Below are 25,250 nucleotides of genomic sequence, written 5' to 3' on the forward strand. Positions count from 1 at the left end.
CTATGGGGATGATAATAATAATACTACCACTTAGAAAATTATTTTTTTTAATTTTAAAAAATATTTTATTTATTTATTTGTCAGCAAGAGAGAGTGCGCGAGAGAGTGAGTGGCCTGCAGAGGGAGAAGCAGGCTCCCTGCTGGGCAAGGAGCCCGATGCAGGACTCGATCCCAGGACCCTGGGATCATGACCTGAACCAAAGGCAGACGCTCAACCGACTAAGCGTCCCTCACTTATAAAATCCTAATGATGATAAGTTTCTTAAGAAAGTTTTCCGGAATCACATAGTAACTTACTAAGTGCTAATTATTTATTATTTTTATTATTATTTATTACTGCTACTACCATTACCATTATCCTATATACCTCCCTAGTGTTTTTGTTCACACAAATTTTATTCACATGATTATTCTTGTTTGTGTGGTCTGCCTCAATCTCATTTATTTTTAATCTTCAGGGCTTACCATAATATCTGGCATGAAGGGATGTCCAGTAAATATTTCTGAATTTCAATTATTGGTGTCTATGGTCTTTTTTCCTTATCAGATGATAAGCTCCTTGAAGTGTGTTTTCTGCTTTATAGTGGTACCCTGAATATAATCAGCACTCAAAACTCTACTGAAGAAACTGGTGAATTAATGAAGAGTGTATAGAAGTGACTTAATTTAAATATTGGCTTCCAGAGAGCTGGGCAGACCACTGGTGTAATGGGAGACATTGTCCTAGCTTGTCATGTGGGATCAACTGGAGGACTGAAAGCAAATACTTTGGTTCAATTCTTTGTTTCATAAACTTCTGCTAAAATTAAATGGTGGTCAGGATGTCGTGTTAAAGATGAGGGTCTGCCTTCTGAACCTGAAGGCAGGGTGTGGAAGCCCTAAGGGATAGATTAAGGGTTCTTGTGGGGGCAGTCATGTGGCCTAGCTACCTCGCACGTTCTTTGTAAATCTGAGAGATGTGATTCTGTGCCCCACAGTTTTAAAAGTCTGTATTTCCACAAAACAGGTCCTTAAAAGTAAAGTTTCTCTTCTTCTACAAACCATCTAGTGGATATTACTTGATGAGAAGTTTCCTTATGCTACATTCATCATGTTAAAAATAGCTTAAAGTCATTATTTTCCTCAACGAGGGATCAGACTGAACGAAACAGTCTGATCCAACTTCTAACTGAAGGAATGTATTTCCATGGAAGTGGTTAAAATGGCTTGTTCCGTACCCCAAGAGCGTGGTGTGCTTTTGATCCATTTCACGTTCTCTTCTAGGGAATAACATTCTGAACTTTGGATTGATTATTTAACAGCTCTTACTAGCTCTTACTATTAAATACTGTTCCTTTAAAGGGACACTTGTTAAGCCGTTTGAGTCCTGAATTTATGTTTTGTTTGAAGAGTGTAAGGTTTAGATCAAGAGATTTGGAGGCAATGGTTCAAGTAAAAAATGAGAAGTTACTTGAGCTCAGATGTAACCTTTAAAGAGTTTGCCAGGGACCTGGAACACACAGAAAAAAATGTGAGGTCATTATAAATGGAACGTGAGACTCTACTTTTCTTCTGGAAGCTGCTGGAAATGAAAAGTGTAAATGGAAAGATAAATGAGGGAGGGATTTCAAAAGTTCTTCATCAAGGAGCCCAGTTATTGCCTGAAATGGCAAGGAAAGTAGCGCAGATTCCTCTTGAAGATGCCTCGGACAGACTCAAATGCCCAAGAAGCTGTGCTTGGCATTAGCACCTGCCTCTGGGTGTTGGGTGCCCATAGAGCAGTTTCTTTTTCCTTCTGGGCCTTCAGGTAACTGTGCTTTTTTAGTCCATTTACAGTCAGGTGATACCATGTGCCTAGATCCTGGCTAACGGATTTGAGTAGAAGTAATATTGGCCACTTCCAGGCCAGGCTCCTAAAATACCTTGTACGATCTTACTCTCAATGTCTCTTTCATCATCTCTATCTGAAAGCCCAAGAGCCAGAAAAGGAATCAAAGGCTAAGAGTCAGCTTCGTCAGCATGTCGGCAAGTCTGGGTTCCTGAATGACCACGTGGAGGGGAGCCATCGGGGATAACAGTCTGCCTAGAAACATCTGCAGGGGACTTTGTGTGATCAAGCAATGAACTGAAATGTCGTTCAGCTACTGAGATCTCAGAGTTTATTTGTTACAGCAGCTGTGTTACATTTTCTGACTAATCGAAATGAGTAAAATATAGATCTTGTCTTCAAGGAGTTAACTTTTTGATCGTGAGAAGCATATAAATAAATGATTATAAAATAATATGATCAGTAGAGCAAATGAGGTGTGTAAGACACAACGGAAGTAGAGCAGGGAGTGAGATGGGGAGGATGATGGTGATAGAAAGACTTTCTGGAGAAAACCCATCATGGTGTATTTCTTGTAAGCATGGCAGTGTTTGGGGAGGGGGTACTGGAGGTGGGGAGAAGGGGAGGATGAGAGGCAGGTCAGTGTTCCTGGAGCAGAAAAGATGAGGTTGAGATTGGTGACATGTGGGGCTGCCGAGGAAGCAGATGTCAGACCTTACAGAGTCTCACCCATCGCGCTGGGGACCTCGGCTTTTTGAGATCAGTCTATTCCAAGTGGCGATCTGTGGTGATGTAAGAGGCTTGGGTCAAGATGTACATCAACACTTTGCTTCTTTCATGGAGAATGTCTTGCTATTTAAAAAAAAGTCAGCTGAACTAAATAACAAGCGTAGCAATAGAGTTGATTCCCATTCTGGCAGGAGCTTCTTACTTTGTCACGTCCAGGAAACTGTTCATTCATCCGAGGGCACACTTTGAGTCACACTGCTTTAGACAAATTATGCCGCTTCCTGTGGACGATGGGTGTGTATATCCAGGGCAGGAACCACTTAAAGGCATGAGGAAGTAATTCCAGAGGAAGATGGTAGAGACATAAACTAGAGCAGTGGTGGTACCACTAAACAGGAGGGAATGGATTTCAGAGATATTTAGTGCAGGAGCACAGCACCATGTGGACAGTGAAGGAGAAAGAATTAAAAACTAAGTTTGTCTGACAACAAAACCTGTGCTCTCTTTACCATCCTATGCTGTACAATGATCTTAAGGCGAGAAAAGGCACCAGGCAGAATGTGAATTGAATTTTGGTAGTAGATCATTTATAAGAGCTATCCTCGCTATATTTTCATAGGCAATGTCTTTTAATAAAAGGCAGAATGTTCCTTTTGAGGAGCATAAACAAAATTCAATGCAAAGGCTTCGAACTAATCTGATATTAGGTATATAAAAAAAGACCAGGTTGATCAGTAAGTGACAGGGAAATAGGGGACTTTTATATAACTGAAAAAAAAAAAATCAATACTAGCATAATAATTTACAGAGGCAATGCATTTTTTAGTTAAAAATATCTGAAGATGAGCATACTAGTCAATAGGTATAGAAACTCTTGAGGACATAATTCCCATTCAGTGCGGATAAGCAGTTATCCGAGCCAATTATCTGATATAATGAGAAAAGAGCTCATGTTTTTGCAAAGTGTCTTCTTTTGAGTATGTTTTAGGAATGATTATTTTCAAAGTTAGCCAGTTTATCGGGGGAATTTTCTACATCTAACCAGAGAGAAAAAGGGGAAGAAGATTTTGAATATATAATGTGTTTAAAGAACCAGTGGTGTTACTGGGCTTTTTAGAACTGGGTCAAGAGGTGTGGCCAAGGTTTTCAGAAGCTCTCTGATTTAGGTATTCAGACTTACAGGCTACTCAGCACCAGCCCCAGCCCACAACTGTCCAAGGATTTGGGAGTAGCCCAGCCCCAGGGTCGCAGGAGGGCGGGGAGCCCAGAGGCTCTGCACTCAGGCAAGCTGGCTTTAGTCCTGCTCTGACCTGGCTCTGATTCTTGCTCTACCTTCAGTCAGCGATGGATGCTGTTCCGTGATAACCCGAGGCCTAAGTCTCTGCTTGATTTTTGGGTCATTATTTAAGTCAGACTAATCTAGGCTTGAGTGCAATAACAAATAAGCCCCCAAATCTCAGTGGCTTGATTCATGAAGGTTCATCCCTTACTCATGAGTCTGGCGGCTCTCTAGGATAATTTCCTCTCAAGCAACTAGACTTAAAGATCTAAGTTTCTTGCATCTTGCAGTTGTACCACATGGAAAATATGACTTCCAGTTCAGCTGGCAGGGGAAGAGTGGGCTGGAGGGATGGGCACTATCTCTTAAATGCATTTGCTTGGAAACGACACACGTCACTTCTGCTCAATGCCTATTGACCAGAACTAGTTATATGGCCTTCTCTAATCTGCAAGGGGGTTGGGAGTTTAGGTAAACATACATATTTTAGGAAGTAATAAAGAACTCTGTGAAAATGGGATCAGGCAAATAAATGAGAGATCACTGATCCTTTTTTCCCCCTTCCTTAACAAAAACTTATAACAAGTTGACTTTGCACAGCGGAATGTTCTTTGTGGCTTAACAAGACGTAAACCAGCAGTGTTGGTGGGTCTAGGAAATATAATCGGTGAGGCTTTAGGTTCTTGAGAACTTTATTAGCGCCGGTGACTGCTTTGAGATTAGGTCACATGAGTTGCCTCATGGAATAATAAAAGGTAGCATGGACATGGCTGGGCTGATCCCAAGTTGGCTGACTATTCAGTTCAGACAGAGCTAAAGAAAAACAGTTGCTTAGTGGCCTTTCAACTCTGCTCCTTTCCTGTTATTTCTTCAGCCATTTATAGTCTCGTGTCTGGATAGAGCTGGGCCAAAGTTTGGCAGGATTTGAGGTAGATAAATCATTTGCAGACTAGCAAGGGCCTCGAAGCTCTACCGGGAAAGGGAAATTGGAACCTTGGATTGGAGTAGACTGGTGTCTCCTTTTACTGACCAAGCATGCTTTCCTTTTAACCCCCATGGAGGCCAAAGCACAATTCTAGAACCACACATTCTGTACCTTCATTGGGTAAATGCCCTGTTATGCGTTTGGTGGGAAGGACCCAAGGGTTCCCTGCAGGCAAAGCTAGTGGCAGTTGGACATGATGTGGCTGACATGGGACGTTGCGCTGGAGGAGTGGGGAGTGATGCCCGCCTTCGTGTTTTCTATCAGCATCTGTTCTTAAATAGGATTGGCTACTGGAAGTCAGAGACTTTCTGTTACACCTGATAGAAAACAGAGGTGAGAAAACCAACTATATGTCCTTCCCTCTTTTTCCTCCACCCCTTCCCCGTCCTGAGTCTAATCAGTTATCACATCCTCACAATTGTGACTCTGAATACCTCCCCAATCTGTTTTATACTCCTTACCTGATTGTCTTTGCCTTAGGTTAAGGCTCTACTATGTCCCATCTAGAATATTTTAATAGCATTCTAAATGGTCTTGCTACCTCCAGTCTCAATTTAACTAGTTTGTTTTTTATTCTTCTATACAGAGTGATATTTCAAAATCCAAATAAAATCATGTCACAGATGTGTGTAAAACTTTTTCAATGGTTTTGATCATCTGTGGAATAAATTCCAACCCACCTGTTGTAGTTCATATGGCTTATCACGATGTGGCTGTGGTTTTTCTCTATGGTCTCTCACCTCTACACTCCAGCATATGTGGAATAATCTGCAGTTACCAGATTGTCTTATGCCCATTTGTGCCTCTGCCCTTTCCCGAATGTTCTACCCAGAATGCCACTCCCTTACTTCTTCACCTTGCAAACACTTTAATCTTTCAGGACCCTGCCCAGATACCACCTCCCTTAGGGAAATTTTCTAGATCCCTCCAGTTGAGTTAGAAATCCTGTACTGGGGCTCTAGTAGCATTTGTTCCATTGAATCAGCATTTTTAACATGCTCAGAATCTTTGTGTAGATACCGAACCTCTTGAAGGCAGGAACCGTATCTCTCGCTTTGTGTCTGTCATATGTGGCTCTGTTTTTGGACCCTCCGTTCTGTTCTATCCATCTAGGTGTTTATTGTTATGCTGACATCACACCGTCTTAACTATAGCTTTATAATAAGTCTTGAAATCAGGTAATGCAAATGCCACATTTTGTTCTTTTCAAGGGAGATGTGCCATGACTGGAACCATTTTAAAACAGAACCAGAGCAGGCCCTTCAGAGAAAGTGCCTTACCTGCCTTTGTTTGAACTGGGCCAAAAGCTTTGGACTGCACCAAATAGCATCTGTTTTACAAGCACTTGATAAAGTGGGCATCCTGATTGATCATAAGGTTGTTGGCTGTGGACTTTCTGAAGATAGAATAGTTAATAAATTCCTATCAGGAATGGTTTCCTTTGTTGACACCAAATAGAATCGTTGATCAATGTGTAGCCGAAAGTAGCTCAACCTGTTAGTACCAATTGACAGTACTTTTTCTCTTTTATAGAAGCATAGGATTGCCCCCCTTCCTCTTTCTCATAAAATCCCCCTGCTTTCACACCCCAGGTGGGACACTCTTTGGGTTTCTAGCTGAAGCTGAATTCCATGAATTGCAATTCTTTGATCCCAGATAAACAATTGTTTGCCCCTCATTGTGGCTCTTTATTTTCAGGTTGGTATGTCACCGTTCTATCACCCTATAAATTCAGAATCAGCTCGTCACTTTCAACAACTGAAACCTCCTTGGGATTTTGATCGGGACTGTATTTAATCTACGGATCCATTTGGGAGGAATAGACATCTTAACAATATTGAGTCTTGTGACCCAGGAACACGGTGGATCTCTCCGTTTACGGTGGATCTCCGTTTATTTAGGTCATTTTTCATTCTCTCAGAAATGTTTCATAGCTTACAGTGTATACTCCTTCACATCTTTTATCACTTAAAAAAACCCTAATAAGCAAAAACTCAAATCTAGGAAATGAGTAAATCAGAAGAGGATTCTTTGCTCTCCAGATAGATTCTACAACATGTTCCTAAATACAAGCAAATCCCACATTGGAAGGAATACATCGCAGAGTAGGTGTTCAGACACCCTGTTGACAGCCCTGTGCTTGCTGTGATTTAGAGAATTTGCATCAATAGCAAATTCCCCCAGATCGAAAGACTGTTGGAAGTCAAGGATGCCTGCATTCTGTTTACCTTACTCCTCCATAGCGTTTGATTTTGTTCCTTGCAGGCAAAAAATTTGCATTCTCTGAACGTGGTCCTCTGCCTCAGGCAGAATCAGCATCTGGGAGAGCAAGACTCAGTTTGGTCACAGTGACTAGGGCCTGGGATCACCCGAGCCCATGAGCTCCTGTCAGCCTGATGACTCCTACAAATGACTCTCCCTCCCACCCAGAGCCAGACTGTGTGCGTGGGGGATGAGGGCTGGCTCCGCCAGGCAGGCATAATTTATGGGTGACAAAAGAAAGCAGAAAGTCTTAGGCTAGACTGAAAATGTAGAGAGGGATGCAACCTCAGGGCTATGCCGACACCCTCAGGCTGTTAGAAGGTCACGGTTATGGTCCTGTTCATTTTGCACCTGCTTAGAAGTGAACTGTCCTAGAGTTCAGTTCAGCTATGCCCCATCCCCATGCCAGCTGGAAAGCCTCAAATGACTCCCTCTTACCCACTAAATAGTCCACATTTCTTTTTATGACATTTAAATCCCTTTACAATCACCTTCCAAATACCTAGCAGGTCTTCTCTCCTGTGTATTCCCCACGTTTCTTCTGCCCTCTGGTCATGCTGGGGTGCATGCAGTTCCCCACGAATGGCAGAATTGTTTTCTTCCTTTCACCACTTGCAATTCTCTCTGTATGGTATAACCTCACGCTCCTACTTTATATAGTCTGTTGTTTTCTGAGAGCTTTCTGCAGTTTCATCTTCCGATGGTTGGATGGAAATTTTCATTTCCGCTATCCACCCAACCCACTCAGCCCATGCTGTTGCAATAACATTGCTAACTTACAGCTCTACTCACAAGCCTGCTAAAACACTTCAGTACCATTCTAAGACCAAAAAATGAGGCAGAATTTATTCACTTGGCATCGGGACTCTTCGAAATCCACTTTCGCATGCCCTAACCCAGCTGATTGACTGGGTTTCTTACTCTAGTGCACAACTCTGGGTTGGATACCCCGGAGCCCTTCTCGAGCACTTAAGAATTGGTTGTTCGCGGGCGCCTGGGTGGCTCAGTTGGTTGGGCGACTGCCTTCGGCTCAGGTCATGATCCTGGAGTCCCTGGATCGAGTCCCGCATCGGGCTCCCTGCTCGGCAGGGAGTCTGCTTCTCCCTCTGACCCTCCCCCCTCTCGTGTGCTCTCTCTCTCATTCTCTCTCTCAAATAAATAAATAAAATCTTAAAAAAAAAAAAAAAAAAAAAAAAAAAAAAGAATTGGTTGTTCGCTTAAGCATTGGTTGTTCGCACCTGCACGTCATATTTTGTTGCAGATTGTATGTGAGCACGCATGCGTGCGTGCATGCGTGCGTGTGTGTGACTATGTCTGTATCCCTACTAGGCCGTGGGCTTCCTATGGCCAGCACCTGCTTTGTTCATCCTATGTAGCATCTTCAGGACCAAGCACACTGTTTCCCATAGTTGACGCCCAATTAATCATTGCTGGTGGTGAATAACAAAGAAGTGGAGCAGAGGATGCCCCGGGGTGCGTATTGATCAGGGAATTACCCAGATCTCTTATTTAGAAGCTTACAACCTGAACCTGGCTGGGGGTAAGAATAAATGAGTGCTTTTTCAGTTCCATTGAACAGATATATGTGGATCACCTCAAGGTTAGATATTAAAATGTACCATTAAATACCGATCCCAGAGGAAGAAATGCAAATTCACGTTCAACTAATGCCTGTCGGTGAGATATTAAGCTTGGGCCAGCTTTCTATGATTTAATGAGCTGTGAAAGAGCCTCACGATCTTCCATCTGCTGCCCGGGGCTTGTGGTCGCAACCATGACATAGCTGGACTTCATCAGCAGTTATAACGAAGACCAGCAAATGCCCCGTCAGCACAGAAGACCACTGAAGGTCAGGGACGGAATAAAAGGAAAGAGCATCACTTTCACCCCATTGAAGAAATTTTCAGCTGATGGGTATTCCTGAGATAGACTGTCTGTTCACAGAGCTTTCATTGCATTTATATGCACCTGCTTTACGCTGCGTGCCATGCAGAAGCCGGGGGGCGCATGCTTGAATTAGACACAAGGAGCCACGGGACAGCCATTTTAAAAGGTCCCTCACATTTATGGACAACCTGACACTTTTCCTTTCAATAACCTGGCCTCTCTCATTATAAAGGTATATCATAAAATGTAAATATAAAGAAATAAAAAGGAATAATGTCTGTATCCTACACTCAAAGATAATTGTTGCGATTGTGCTCAAGGTTTCAACCCTGTATCTATGACTGGGCAATTTTCAGTAGTTGAGAACAGAAGATACATTCTTCTTTTTCACTCACTTTGTAACACAAGCATTTCCGCAAGTTAGTACATAGTCCCTTTACAGTTTTTACTCCATTTTCAAAAATTAAAGTATAATTAACACACAGTAAAATTCTGTCTTTTTTAGTGCATACCTCTTGTGAGTTTGATGAGTGTGTTCTGTCACATAACTACCACAATAAGATACAGAAAGAATTTCATTATCTCCCTCCCAATTTTCCTGGGCCCCTTTGTAGGCAATCACCCAAGCCCCAGATCCTGGCAACTACTGATCTGTTTTCTGTTGCTATAGTTTTGGTTTTGCAAGAATTTTGTATAAATAGAATCTATAGTAGGAATGCTTGGGTGGCGCAGTCAGTTAAGCATCTGACTCTTGGTTTTAGCTCAGGTAATGATCTCAGGGCTGTGATCTCAGGGTCATGAGATGGAGCCCTGTGTCAGGCTCCGCATTCAGCACGGAGTCTGCTTAAAAGACTCTCTCCCTCTCCTTCTGCCCCTCCCCCGGCTCTCTCTCTCTCTCTCTCTCTCAAATAAATAAGTCTTTTTAAAGAAATAGAATCTATAGTATAAACTTTTGGGTCTGGCTTCTTATACTCAGCCTTTGAAAACTATGCATGTTGTTCTGTGTATAACTAGCTTGTTTATTTTTATTGCTGAGTTGTATTACATTGTATGGATTGACCATACTTTATCAATTCCCTGGTTGAGGTACATTTGGGTTCTGTTTGAACTGAATTAGATTTTAGTGGTAATATAAAAAACAAACAAACACCATGAACATTCACATAGAGGGTTTTGTATGGACGTAAGTTTTCATTTCACTTGAGTAAATACCTTGAAGTGGATTGCTGTGTCATATAGTAAATGAATATTTAACTCTATAAAAAAAAAATCCACCCACCTAGTGCCCAGATTTTGGTTTATAATACTGTTCTCTAATAAAAGGAACCTGGGCTCTTTGGATGAATGCCTGATTCTAAGACTAGAGCAGGAAATATATAATATATAATAATATATATGAGCTTGGAGCATTGGTGGGAGTATGTCTGAAGGGCATAAGGACCAACTGAAAGACCTCCCGGTGCCCAAAGGTGGGACAGTATGAGCAACAACACAAATAAGGCAGTATTAGATTATAACCTAAAATATAAAAGGAATATGCATGTGTCTGTGCTAATATTAATAAATGATTAAATAAGTTAATAAATGGGAAGGAAAAGACAAATCTCCCATGCAGAAGAATTTCAAATAAATTATGTAGCTACTCCACTGTAAAAAAGGGAACCATAACACTGCACTCCTGAAGGATGGGCTGCACATGGTGATTTCCTCCAAAGTGGTACAGTGTGGAAAGGGGAGAGTGTGGCAAAAGTCATTTTAAAGTTGAGAAACACTACCTCAACCAGGTGATCAAGGTCAAATCAACAGTAAACAATAATGTTGATTGTATATACGTTTGTATGATATGATGAAAAGGCACTTTCTCCTGTGATTATCCCCACAGAAATCCATAACCTCAGTCTAATCATGAGAAAAACATCAGACAGGGTGCCTGGGTGGCTCAGTGGGTTAAGCATCTTCCTCTGGCTCCGGCAAGGTCCTGGGATTGAGCCCCACATTGGTCTCTCTGCTCAGCCCGGAGTCTGCTTCTCCCTCTCCCCACCATGCTCTCTCTCAAAAATAAATTAATTAAAAAAAAAAAGGAAAACATCAGACAACTACCAACAGAGAGGCATCCTGCAAAATACCTGACCTATACTCAGAATAGCCAAGGTCATAAAAACAAGGCAGTTCTTTTTTTTTTTATTTAATTTAATTTTGTTATGTTACGTTAGTCACCATACAATACATCATTAGTTTTTGATGTAGTGATCCATGTTTCATTGTTTTCATATAACACCCAGTGCTCCATGCAGTACGTGCCTTCCTTAATACCCATCACTGGGCTAACCCATCCCCCCCACACCCGTCCCCTCTAAAACCCTCAGTTTGTTTCTTGGAGTCCATAGTCTCTCATGGCTCGTCTCCCCCTCCGATTTCCACCCCTTCATTTTTCCCTTCCTTCTCCTAATGTCCTCCATGCTATTCCTTATGTTCCACAAATAAGTGAAACCATATGATAATTGACTTTCTCTGCTTGACTTATTTCGCTTAGCATAATCTCCTCCAGTCCCATCCACGTTGATGAAAAAGTTGGGTATTCATCCTTTCTGAGATACTATCATAGCCAAGAGACATGATGACTACATGTAATGTGATATCCTAGATAGGAGCCTAAAAAAAAAAAGGACATTGGGTGAAAAATTAAGAAATATGAATAAACTGTGGACTTTAGTTGATAGCAATATATCAGTATTGATTTGTTGATTGTAACCAATGCACCATACTAAGGTAAGATATTAATAATAGCAGAACCTAGCTGCAGGGGTAGAAGGGAACTCTGTACTATCTGCTCAATTTCTCTATAAATCTAAAAACCATTCTAAAAAATAAAATCTACTCATTAAAAAGACCTGCAAAACTCCTTTCCAAAAGTGGCGGTATTGTTTTACATCCCCATCATTAGTGAATGACTGTTTCGATCGCTCTACTTCTTCAATAGCACGTGGTATGGTCAGTTTGTTTGATCTTAATCATATTCATAAGTATAAAATATCTTCTCTGTAGTGTTGCTGTTCAACTATTTTTTTCGATCTATTTATTTTTTGGGGGGTTGCTTGTTTTCTTACTTTTGAGGAGGGACAGTTTTTTTACTATATATCCTAGATACAAGCCTTTTAACAGAAATGTGACTTGCAAGTTTTTTCTCAGTCTGTGACTTGTTTTTTCATTCTCTTCAAAGTGTCTTTTGAAGAACATAAATTCTTAATTTTTATGAAGTCCAATGAATTAGTTTTTCTTTAAATTTTTTTTAAATTTAAATTCAATTTAATTAACATATAGTGTATTATTAGTTTCACAGGTAGAATTTAGTGATTCATCAGTTGCATACAACACCCAGTGCTCATTCCATCAAGTGCCCTCCTTCATGCCCATCACCCAGTTACCTATCCCCCTACCCACCTCCCCTCCAGCAACCCTCAGTTTGTTTCCTAGAATTAAGTCTCTTATGGTTTGCCTCTCTCTCTGTTTTTGTTTTATTTTATCACTCAGCATCAGGGAAATACAAATCAAAGCCACAGTGAGGTACCACCTCACACTAGTCAGAATGGCTAAAATTAACAAGTCAGGAAACGACAGATGTTGGCGAGGATGTAGAGAAAGGGGAACCCTCCTACACTGTTGGTGGAAATGCAAGATGGGGCAGTCACTCTGGAAAACAGTATGGAGGCTCCTCAAAAAGTTGAAAATAGAGCTACCCTATAGCCCAGCAATTGCACTACTTGGTATTTACCCCAAAGATACAAATGTAGTGATCTGAAGGGGCACCTGCACCCCAGTGTTTATAGCAGCAATGTCCACAACAGCCAAACTATGGAAAGAGCCTAGATGTCCATCAACAGATGAATGGATAAAGAAGATGTGGTATATATATATATATATATATATATATATATATATATAATGGAATATTACTCAGCCATCAAAAAGAAATAAATCTTGCCATTTGCAGTGACATGGATGGAACTAGAAGGTATTATGCTAAGTGAAATAAGTGAGTCAGAGAAAGACAAACATCATATGATTTCCCTCATATGTGGCATTTAACAAACAAAACAGATGAACATAGGGGAAGGGAGGGGAAAAATCAATTTTTCTTTTATGGATTGTGTTCTTGATGGTATAGTGTTGGAGGAGGCCATCAAGAGGACATGACTGCTGGTTGACCTGTGAGCTGGACCCAGGCAATCAGAGGCTCCTTACTCCCTCCCTTATCTTTGGAATGTATGTTCTGCCCACCATTCCCACACTAGGAGCTGTTTCAAGGACATGGCCTTGAGAGAGTAAGGTGTTGTTGAGACCATCTGGACTGAATACATAACTCTAAGTAAAGGTCTCTAAGTAAACCTTTAAGATTCTGGCCAGTGGGTGCAGGGATCTACTCATCTTGTGGTCACCCAAGACAAGCCTCGTATGTTAGTTCCCTTGTTTATTGAATCTGTCCCTTACTGATCTAAAGTGGTCTGTCCTTGACCTCCATGTATGGAGGCTAGTTTGTGAACCAGTGTTATCTAATAACTCTTTACTCAATCCAGGGTCACTAAGATTTTCCCCTAGAAATTTTTTTTAAAGATTTTATATATTTATTTGTCAGAGAGAGAGAGAGAGCACAAGCAGGGGGAGCCTGCAGGCAGAGGGAGAAGCAAGGAGCTTCTCCCCGCTGAGCAAGGAGCCCCATGCAGGACTCGATCCCAGGACCCTGGGATCTTGACCTGAGCTGAAGGCAGACGCTTGACCAACTGAGCCACCCAGGCATCCCTCCCTAGAATTTTTATAATTTCAGGTTTTGCATTTAGGTTTATAATTCATTATAAGTTAATTTTTTGTATAGGTTGTGAGATAAGAATAGTGGGGTGTGTGTGTGTGTTTCTGTGTGTGTGTGTGTTTTGCACATGGATAACCAATTGTTCCAGGTGGCATTTGGTGAAAAGACAATTCTTTGTCCATTGAATAGCATTTATGCTTTTGTTGAAAATCAATTGATCATATATGCTGGCTTCATGATGGACCATCTATTTTGTTTCATTTATCTATCAGTTTATCTTTTTGTCAATACCTCACTGCCTTAATTGCTGTAGCTTTATAATAAGTCTGGAAATCAGGTAGTATGAGAACTGCAACTTTGTTGTCTTTTAAAAAAGATAATGTTTGATTCTTTGGTTCCCTTCCCCTTATATAGAAATTTTAGAATCAGTACGTTGATTTCTGTAAAAATCCTGTTGAGATTTAATTGAAATTGCATTGAATCTATAGATTCCTTTCTTCTGCTTGCTTTGGATTTGTTTTGCTTTCTTTTCTAGTTTCTTAAGATAAAACCTTAGATCATTGGTTTGAGACCTTTTGTCCTTTTCTACCACACACTTTTCATGCCATAAATGTCCTTCAGAGTACTGCGTTTAGTATGTTACACACATTTTGATGTGTCATTTCTCCATTTTTACTCTCAAACTTCTCACTGAGTGCCTCCAGCCAAACATTAGAAGTGCCTGTGGAGCTTTGCAAAATGCTGGTGTCCATTCACTCCCAAGGCCATGTGAGTCAGAGAATCTGGGGGTGAGGACCCAGGCATTGCTTAGTTTTCATAGTTCCTTAGGTGATGTTAATGTTCACTAAGATTGAGAATCCCTGCTTTGACCTTACTGAAAGCGATTCCTGAACTCTTGTGTGTACATGTTCAGCTGGATGCTTGCTGAAAAATTCATATTCTTGCACCCGCTACTAGAGATTTTGGTCCAGCCCATACATGTGATGGTCAGTGGAAACTAAATTTTTTAAAAATGTAAGCCATGTGACGCTGATGCATGTGGTCCTCAGACTACACTTAGAGAAAACCTGCATCAGAAAACCCATAAAATAAGAAATGAGCCCCTGCTGGGGTAGCAGCTGTATGCACTTCACGAGGCAAAAAATAACCCAAGTACTGTTGGCACCGTTGGAAATGGTGCCTCACCCCAACCCCTGTGATGTAACAGAACAAATCCACGGTGGCAAAGAAGGTTTCCTTGCTTGGAATAACTGGGGTGGCTTTGCTATTACAACTGCTGCCCTTAACATCATTTTCCAAGGCCAAGTAAAAATATCTTCATAGATTTCAGGTCTTTGCTCATGCAGTTTGCTCTGTCTAAATGCCTCTTTTCATCTAGCTGACTCCTACTCATCCCTGCCACTCCACCCAGGAAGACTTCTTTTATCTTGTTTCCACACTAGAAGTTTCCAGACTTCTCCAGTCTACATTAGGTACCTTTGCTGGGGGACCTCATAACCTCTCTTCTTGTTAATATCAAGGGTTAATCATCTACTTACTCAACTGAATCCCTCACTAAACCTTTCAGGACAAGTCTAGTCTGTCTTCTCTATCTTCAGGGCACAGCCTGGGCATTGGCCATAATACCTCAGGAAATGTGTGCTGAGCTGATCTAAACTGAGTACTTTCAAATATCAGGTGTCCCACCATTCTGCGTTCCTACTGGGTTCAGTTGAGGAGGCAGTCAGGGTAGTGACTCTCCACATGTTCCATATCAACAACCCCACCATCTGGAACCTAATCAATATGTGGGAAGGGGGGGCATGGAGTGGGTGTGGAAGCTCAGCTGGCTCTGCAGGTCTCCAGCCCAGGGTTGGCAAACAATTATTGTTCAGAAAAATGTCTGATCAAATGAAATCAGAAAACAAAGAAGGAGAAAGCCAAAGGATATCCAGAATAAGGATGCAGAGGCCCCACCAAGTCTTGAATCATGGAAGAAAAACTTGCTCAACTTACTCTTTGTTAGATTCTAATTACTCTGAAATATCCAAACCCAGTTCCAGGCTTATGAAGTAGAGGAGACTTATAATCAGAGAAGGACTTACTTTTGTTTCCCCAGGAAATGGGATAAATGAGAAGATTTTTCTGAACATTCCAGTTAATGGGTTAATGTAATGAGTGTTGGTAGGCCAAATAATGTAGTTGTATAAACAAGTGTTTAAACTGCTGCCAACCAAGAAGTTTAATCTCCCTGACAGAAACCGAGTTTTTAGGCCCTTTAGAAACATCCACTTACAAGTAAACAAGTTTAAAAACACAGTATTTCTCAATGCACAGTCTCAATCCCAGAGCATGTGTTTGGCACAACATGTCGGATTTTGCCGTAGGCACTTGTAAATAATAAAATTGCTTTCCTTTAAAAAATAATAAAAATGCTTGCACATTCCCCATGGTTATTTAAAGTAGAGATAATTTGTTTTTTCATATAGAAATGAATGCATGAATTATTATTTTTTTTTAATTTGAAGAATGAAATAATGTCCTTTCCAGTGTAACGTCAGTTAAAGAGCAGGAAATAGGATTGTCTCTGGGAGCGTCAGGGAGGAGGGATCAGTTAAACTCCAAAGTCTAGGGTAAGAGGAAGAATTGGGGATGGTTGAGCTAGTCAGCTGCAGAGTACCGGGCAGGATTGATTGATGAGAACTTCATTCACTCAATCAGAAAATATTTATCAAGTACTGACTATGTGTCAATCACTCTTTTAGTAGCTGAATGATGATGCAAGGAGATTTCACAAAACAGATAGAAATCTGTAGAGGTAAAAACAGATAGAAAGAGCTCTGAACAAAGAAATCTGGTTTTAGTTCTGTGAATGCCTGGGGTAATTTCTCGCCCTCTCTGGGTGGCTAGTTTCTAAATGGGGGAGGGGAGATGAGATTAGACCACATGATCTCCAAGGACCCATCCATCTCTGTCATCAAGGTATTACCAGGTGACTGAAAAATGAAAATAGGCATCAGTGATTTCAGTGTGGGAGTTCAATGTGTTAAGGCTCAGTTTGGGACTAGACTTTGCACACTGCTTACACCACCCGGGATGAGGGAGAGAGAGCGTGCGTGATTCTTTTTGAAGCCAGTGTGGGAAACTGAGTGGCAGGTTAGTGGAAGGGTTTGAGAAAATAACAGGTAAGGACTGGGTCTATTTCTCCATGTCCCTGTACTACTGTAGGGATGGGCTGTGGTCAGAATGAGCACAAAGACTGAAGCCGGCCTTACTGTCCACTGCATAGTGATGGTGTAGCAGCAAAAGGTAACTTTGTGATAGTCCTGGTTTGTTGTCTGGTTTTATGTCCTGGTTTTATGTCTCACTCTGTTCTTAGCTCCATGAACTCTCCCTCTGCCCTTTTCTATCTGTGTGACATTGGGCAGTTTCAGATTGAGATCGATGCGTAGATTATATGAGTTTAAACATACAAGACACTTAAAGTAGTGCTTGATACTGAGTAAGTTCTAGAATGTTGGGGTTTTTTTTTCTTGCTTCTATGAAAGCACAGTAATCTGAGATCTTCTATTGTAGGGCCAAACAGTGAATATATATTCCTTTAGAGTTACTCTCTCATAAAGATAATGATGACCGTGTCCACCTCCTTGAACTGAAGTACATATTCTCTTTCACAAGGATTTCCAATTGCAGGCTTCTATTTTCTCCCTGCACCCAATTACACCTTTTGTCCGTGCCTCATCCCCCTGCTGTTGGAGTGTCCTTCCTAAAGCTCAATTCTGATCATATCGTTCCCCTGTTCAGAATTCTGTGGTGGCTCCTCATTACTTACAGGATAAAATCCCAAGCCCTGAGCTTGCATTTCAAGCTCACTGTGCTCCAGCCTCATCTCACACCATATCCCACACACAGCACCCTCTATCCCAGGGCTTCCCAAACCCCAGTGTGCTTCAGAATCGCCTGGAAGGCTTGTGAAAAACACATGTTTCTGGGCCTCGTGCCCTGCATTCTGATTCAGTGAGTCCAAGATGGGGCCTTGAAATTCTGCATTTCTAACAAGTTCCCAGGTGACATTGACTCTGCTTGCTGGGGACCACACTTTAAGAACCATTGGTCTAACCACATGAAGTGCTGGCTCTTTGGAGGGATATCTGGTGCATGCTCTTACATCTCAGCATTTCTCATACTCTGTCTTCAGTGTCCTGCTATTGGTAGAGTTCACTCATTTTTCCAGCTACTTTTACTTTCTAAGGAAGGTTGTCTCTCACTCAGAATTAGGCAGGGAGGCACTCTCTTATGTACTTCCACAACTTGCTGCTTATACTTCTATTTTAGTATTTATTCCATTCTACACTGTACTAGAGCTAATTGTGTGCCTTCTCTTTTATTCAATCATCAGTCCCTTGAGGGAAGGGACCATAACTCATTAATCTTTGAATTCTCGAAAGGCTTAAATTTCACTGTGGCACCGAGGAGGCCACCCCAGTAATTACACATCCCCCCTTCTCCTTTCTCTGCTTTCTGTAGCCCCCAGGAGGGATGGCAATCTCAAGGGTGGCAGCCACCCCTCCTTCTGAGGCTCAAGGATTTGCACCATCTAAGTATCTGAACTAATGGATTGCATCAGCGATGTTATAGAGAAATTCACCAAAGTTAGCAGGGAACCAGCCTAAAATTTTGGTCTGGTAGGTTTCAGAGCTACCTGTATCATGAAGATACTACACCACGTTACAGTAAGTCGAGCTGTCATGGGGAACACTAGCTAAAGTCAACTCCAGTCTAATCAGGTGTTTGAATTATTTTTAAAAGGAAAAGTGCCAGAAGTGATTTCTTCTCTGTGGATAGCCTTTTCTTACACTGAATGTGCAGGAAAGAAGCCGGGGAATTAGTAATGAAGCCGGGGTGAGTGAGTGCACAGTCTGGAGAAAGTTTTGTTCAAAGTAAATTTCAAGAAATATAAAATAATCAGTCTCCTTAAACACCCTTTCCGTTCCCAAAGAGCACAGATTGAACTCAGTTCTCCCATATGACTCCCTTGCTCACTGTTAGTGAGGAAGGTGCTTCTTAGTCTCTCCTGCTCCAGCTCCTCTTCCCCTGCCTTCCTCATTAGCACGGACCTGTTCCTCTCACTGTTGGTTTTCTATGCTGCACACTATTCTTGGGAAATTCCATCTGACCCCATGAATTTCCCTGTCCCCCTTATGCTAATGACTGCATCCAGTCTAGATTTTTCTCCCCCTCCTCAGACCCACACTTTCTCCTAGCTCCCTTTGGCTATTCCATAGGGGTCTCAGCTTCACTATGCATCTAAATTAATTCATCAATTTCCTGGTACTCTGGTCATTTGCAGGGCATCGATTACAAAGTGCATGGGGTGGTTTAACCACTTTAGAAAACTGTTCATTCATTTCTACAAAGACTGAACAAATGCATAATGTGTGACCCCCAAATTCTCCTACTAAGTAGATTGCTAACAGAAAAGCTGACATACATTCACCAAAAGATATGTACAAGAATGTTTAAAGCAGCGCTATTTGCAGTATCCCCAGACTGGAAACTATCCAAGTGACACATTGACTGGATATATAAATATGGTTCATTCATATGATGAAATGCCATGTAGCAGTAACAACGAACAAGCTATGTGGATGAATCATACAAACATAATGTTGAACAGAAGAAGCCAGAGACAAAAAGAACACACCCTGAATGCTTGCATTTACATAAAGCTCAGAAGCAGGCGAATGAGTTTATGCTGTTAAAAGTCAGGAAAGTGAATACCCTAGGGAGAATAGATGGGAAGGAAGCACAGGGCGGTGGAGGGGAGCTTTAGGTGTGCTGGTGATATGCTTCTCCTCGATCTGGATGCTGATTTACATGGTGGTGTTCAGTTTGTGAAAATTCCTTGAGCTATACATTTAAGAACTGTGTACCTTTTTTTTAAATGTATATTATACTTTAATAAAAGTTACAAAAACAGAAATGAAAAGAAAAGACAAAGAATAAGAGCCCCTGCTCTCAATCTCTTTTCAGCTGAGTTTAGGTGCCAGGTATGATTTCTGTCATTTCCTTATTCTAGGACATTATGACTTATTTCCCCCTTGGTGGCCAAAAAATGGAACAAAGTACCCCAATCGAGTGAGAAGACATACTATAAGAGGGCAGACTGTGTGCAAGACCTAGTCAAAGCGATGTTTATAAACATCCAGGTGGCTGTCCTGGCCTCCACAGTTGCCCCTTCTCAGCCCCCAAGGCAGGTCTCCAAGGACACTGGCCTCAGCTCAGAGCTCAGCCTTAGGAAGAATTTGCTGGTTGAAGCGCTGTTGCCTGAGTAGCCTGTGGACCCAGGCTCCTTATCCAATGGACTACAAAGGTATTTTTGTGTGTGAATCGAAGTCATAGTTTCTATATAAATGAATTTTTTTTTTTTTATAAAGATTTTATTTATTTATTTGATGGAGAGAGAGACAGCGAGAGAGGGAACACAAGCAGGGGGAGTGGGAGAGGGAGAAGCAGGCTCTCCGCCGAGCAGGGAGCCCGATGTGGGGCTCGATCCCAGGACCCTGGGATCATGACCTGAGCCGAAGGCAGATGCTTAACAACTGAGCCAACCAGGCGCCCCTAAATGAATTTTTTTTTTAAAGATTTTATTTATTTATTTGACAGAGAGACACAGCGAGAGAGGGAACACAAACAGGGGTAGTGGGAGAGCGAGAAGCAGGCTTCCCTCAGAGCAGGGAGCCTGATGTGGGACTCGATCCCAGGACCCTGAGATCATGTCCTGAGCCGAAGGCGACGCTCGCTTAATGACTGAGCCACCCAGGCGCCCCTGTAAATGAAATTTTAAAAGCTGTCATTGGCCAGAGGTCTGGATCGTATCACAAATGGGATACAGTCCAGTACTGAGTTGCAACCTTGGTGTTTTAGTTAACAGATAAGCCCTGGAATAGCAATAGATGAACTCAATAGAAGTTTACTGATAGCACATGTAAAGTCACGGTGGTAGTAGCATGGAGGTGGGGTAGGCAGAGAAGGTTCTGCTCTGTGTGGTCATTCAGGTTTATGGAGGGTCTGGCTTCTTCAACATGTGGCTTCCAAAGTCACCTTAGGCACTGATCTCCAACTGGCAGATTGGGGGAAATGAGAGTGGAGGATTGTGCAGCTTTGTGGGTCAGGTCTGCCACTTTTCATTGGCCAGATGTGGTCATATGACCTGATCATATGACCACACCTAATGTCAAGGGAGGCTAGGAGGTGTGGTCCAGCTGTGAGCATGGAGGGAAGGAAAACGAATTTGACGAATAGTTAACCAACCTCTGCCACACTTGGAGTTAGCTGCAAGCAGGGAAAAATTAAACAGAGGTGAGAGGTGGGTGTGAAAGCAAATGTGATCCTCTGTTGGCAGGACTGTGTGACAGGTGAGGCGCCAGGAAGCCTGATGGGCTGAAGGGAGGGATCTAAAATAAGACTGAGTTTTCATCATAACTCAGTTAATTTTTTTTAGGGGCGTGGGAAGAAAGGATGCCATAGCCGGAAATTGGAACACTGGATAAGAAGCACTCCTATCTATTCCCTGGTGAGTAAACAGAAGAGGAAGACCAACTTTTCTAATCCATGTCTTCCTGTGCTAACTTGTTCCTTTTCTTATATTATCTGGTATCTGTAGTCATGTGACCTGACATGGGACTAGTTCTCCCATCTCTACATTTATCCAAGTATTTAGTAAGTCCTACTAAGTTCCTGCCCTAAATTTTATTGACTCATTTGCATCATTCCATTTCCACTATATGGTCCCATTTCTGGGTTTCTTTAGCTCTCAAGTGGGCTTTCATAATAGAGCTCAAACATATTTTCCCACTTAGAACCTCTCCACTCGATCTAGCCTCCATACAATGTCAAAATAATTACAGTACCATTATTCAAGCATTTCACGGACTCCACAAGATCTATCAACTTGAATATAAACTCCTTAGTTTAACATACACAAGATTTCTTAGTCTAATCCCTAAGTGACCTATCAAATCTTATATCTGACAATTTAAAGACCCTACAATGATTCATTAGTATATATTGGCTAATTGAATTTAAATAAAAAATAAAGACCCTACAAACTGTCTATTCCAGACGATTCTAATTCCTTGTCATTTTCCACTCCACAAGTCCATTTCACAGGTGGTGAGCTCCTAATCATTAATAACACCTGATTCAAATGACACCTCTTCCATGAGACATCCAGGACTCCACCAGGAAGAGTTCATTCTTGTAAGATTTGCCTCTATTATAGCACATATTACATTGCATTGTATTTTCTTGCTCTCCATCTCCATTGCTAGACTGCCCTGGGAGACAGTGCAGTGTAGTGGAGAAAGCACGGATTTAGGAGCCAAATTAGATCAGGACTTGAATCCCCACCTCTCCATATTACTACCTGTGGTGCCTTAAGTTAGCCAAGCTCTCCGAACTGCAAGTTTCCCTTCTATTAGATGAGGATAGTAATATTTACCATGTGAGGTTGTTGTGAGGATTATGAATATGTACAATATCTAATATTGGCCCTGGCATCATGTGCCCAATTTATTTCTCCTCCCTCTTCCCCTCCTCCTCCTCTACTTCCTTCTTGGATTTTGTCTCATATAAAAGGCATCATGAGCACTTGGTGAAGGTTGGTTTAATGAGTGAACTGGAAAGCTCAGAAGTGTGGGGCTGTTCAGTGCCCACCCTCATCATAGTTCTCTGTGCTTCCATCCCCTTGCAAGGAGGAAGACATGCAATGTTCTTTGTCCTTAATGATCATATTAGAAAAGGTTGGTGTACTCTTTTGACTATGGCGGGGAAAATTTTCACCAAGGATGGTTAAAATAGGAAGACGTGTTTTTGATTACTTTAGTTTTATGGAGTAGTTCTATAATACTACTTCTACAGTAATTTTATCAGTAGTTTTACTTTAGCTTTAGATTTTTTAAATCAGGCACTGTAAGTTCTTTGACTCAGTTCTTTTGATTTCAAGCCTGTAGTGGCTATTCTGGTCTTTTGTTTACGTATAAATTATTTAATCAACTTATCCATTTCTGCAAAAAAAGCCTGCTAGAAATTTGATAGGAATTGCCTTGAAAATGTAGCCAATTTACAGAGAATGTATATTTTAACAATACTGAGCCTTTTAATTTATGAATATTGTTTACTTATTTAGGTCATCTTTCATTTCCCTCAGCACGATTTTGTAGTTTTCAGTATGGAGGTCTTGACTATCTTTCGTTAGATTTGGTCCAAGTTTGTGAAGATTTTTAGTGATATTGTAAATGATATGGTACAGTTTTGTTTTGTAGATGTTTATCGCCAGTGTTTAGAATTTTTAACCTGAAATCTTGCTAAATTAACATATGTATGATTTCATAGGGTTTTCTACTAATAAAACCATGTCATCTATAGTCTTATTTCTTCCTTTCTAATCTGTATACATTTTATACTTTTTCTTGCCTTATTATATTACCTAATGTTTCCAATAAAATATTGACTAGAAATGGTAACAGTAGATGTTTTGCCTTATTTGATCTTAAAGGAAAAGGGCTTAATATTTCGTCATTAAATATGTTATGTGTAGGATTTTGTAGAGGCTATTTATTAGATTGAGGAAGTTCCCTTCTCTTCCTAAAATTTTTATTTCTTTTTTATCATAAAATGTTGAATTAATTATTTTTTAATCTATTGAAATGGTTATATGATTTCTCTTCTTTCCTCTGTTAAACAACATTGATTGATTTTCTAATGATAAACTATCTGTGCATTCCTAGAATATACCCTATAGACCATGATGAATTATCCTTTTAATATATTACTAAAGTGGATTTACATATTTTATTAAGAATTTTTACATTTATGTTCTTGAAAGATATTCCTTTTTAATTTTATTTTCTTGTAATATCTTTGTCTGGTTTTGTTATTAAGGTTATGCTGGCCTCATAAAACAAGTTTGGAAGTCTTCCCTTTTCTATTTCTTGAAAAAGTTTGTGTAGGATTCATATTGTTTCTTCATTAAATGTTTGATAGAATTCAGCAATGAATTTTAGCAACTTTGTGGGAAAGTTTTAAGTAAAAATTCAATTTTGTTCATAGATGTGTAGTAATTTACAATTATTGTTCCTCCTTGTCATTTATAAAAATGTGTTTTCAAGGAGTTTTTCCCATTCAAGTTGTTGAATTTACTGGCTTGAAATTAGTCATATTTTTTGTTACTTTAAATTTTTTAAAACTTTGAAATAAATTTATATTTACAAAAGAGTTGCAAAGGTAGTACAGAGTTTCAGTTCGTCCTTCACCCAGCTTCCCTTGACGTTAACATTAAATAACCAGAGTAAATTAGTCAAAATTAAGAAATTAACAGTGATACAATACTACCAGTTAAAGACGATTGAGATCTCACCAGTTCTTACACTAATGTCCTTTTTCTGTGCCAGGATCCAGTGTAGGATACTACATATTTTTAGTTGTTTTGTTTTTCAGTCTCTTCCAACCTGTGACACTTTTTCAGTCTTTCCTTGTTCATGACCTTGACAGTTTGATATATATAGGTAGCAAATATTTTATCTAATTTTTTATATGAGGTTTTATAGTTTTGAGTCTTAATTTTCTTCTCCAGTCCATGTTTGAATTAATTTTAGTATATGGTATGGGATATATATCAAAGGTAATTTTTTTTTTCTATATAGGTAAAGCCAGTGTTTCTAACAGCATTTGTTGGAAAGTCTATCCTTCACTCAGTTGTCTTTGTGAAAATCAGTTGTCTATTTATGTATGGGTTAATTTCTAGACTCTCTGTTCTGTTCTACTGATCAGTCTATCCTTAAGCCAGTATTATACTTGATCATTGTCTGCATCATTGTTAGGACCTCTTTGGAGGTCTGCCTTGTGAATTCAGCTCCAGATCCAGACTCTGTCTTTCTTCTTATCTCGACCAAGCCTCCTGAGGGCAGCTTTACTCTATTCTGTGAAGCCTTGGAACGCCTTGCCTTTCTCTCAGAGATCACCCACGGGTACAGCAGCCTGGACATTTTCTCCAGAGTTTAAGTGGAACAATCGTAGGGCTCAATCTCTTTGTTTTAAGGATCAATCTCCTGCATTGCTTGCTATCCATTGTCTGAAAATTGTTGTTTCGTATACTTTGTCCAGTGTTTTTTTAATTGCTTCAAATGGGAAGGGATGTCCTGTTTCATTACTCTATTTTGGCCAGAAGCATAAGTCTGTATTGATTTTTTAGGTATATATCTTCTTGATTTATTTTACCAGTTGCTTTAGATACTGCAATATAGATCTTTAAGTTATCAAGTTAAACTTCAAATAAATTATACTGTTTAATACACATTAAGGAGCCTTACAAACATATATTTCCATTCACTCTTCTGTTTTTTGTGCTTTCATTATTTTATATTTTTTCTCTGTATATACTAGGCCATAGTATCTTGTTATTCCTCATATTTTAAACTGCAAATAGCCTATGAAACATTTCAAGATAGTTTCAAGA

At 40.5% G+C, this 25,250-nt stretch overlaps 1 long non-coding RNA gene across 1 annotated transcript in view; it reads left to right on the forward strand.

The window, feature by feature from the left end:
- The first annotated feature begins 21,235 nt into the window (after positions 1 to 21,235).
- LOC116648223 overlaps positions 21,236 to 25,250 on the forward strand; it is a 54,021-nt gene continuing 50,006 nt past the window's right edge. The window contains exon 1 of the long non-coding RNA XR_004302468.1: positions 21,236 to 21,308. This is a non-coding gene — a long non-coding RNA (uncharacterized LOC116648223). The remainder of the gene's footprint in view (positions 21,309 to 25,250) is intronic.

The sequence above is a fragment of the Phoca vitulina genome, unplaced genomic scaffold, assembly GCF_004348235.1.
Source record: "Phoca vitulina isolate PV1807 unplaced genomic scaffold, GSC_HSeal_1.0 scaffold42, whole genome shotgun sequence".
NCBI classification, from domain to species: Eukaryota; Metazoa; Chordata; class Mammalia; order Carnivora; family Phocidae; genus Phoca; species Phoca vitulina.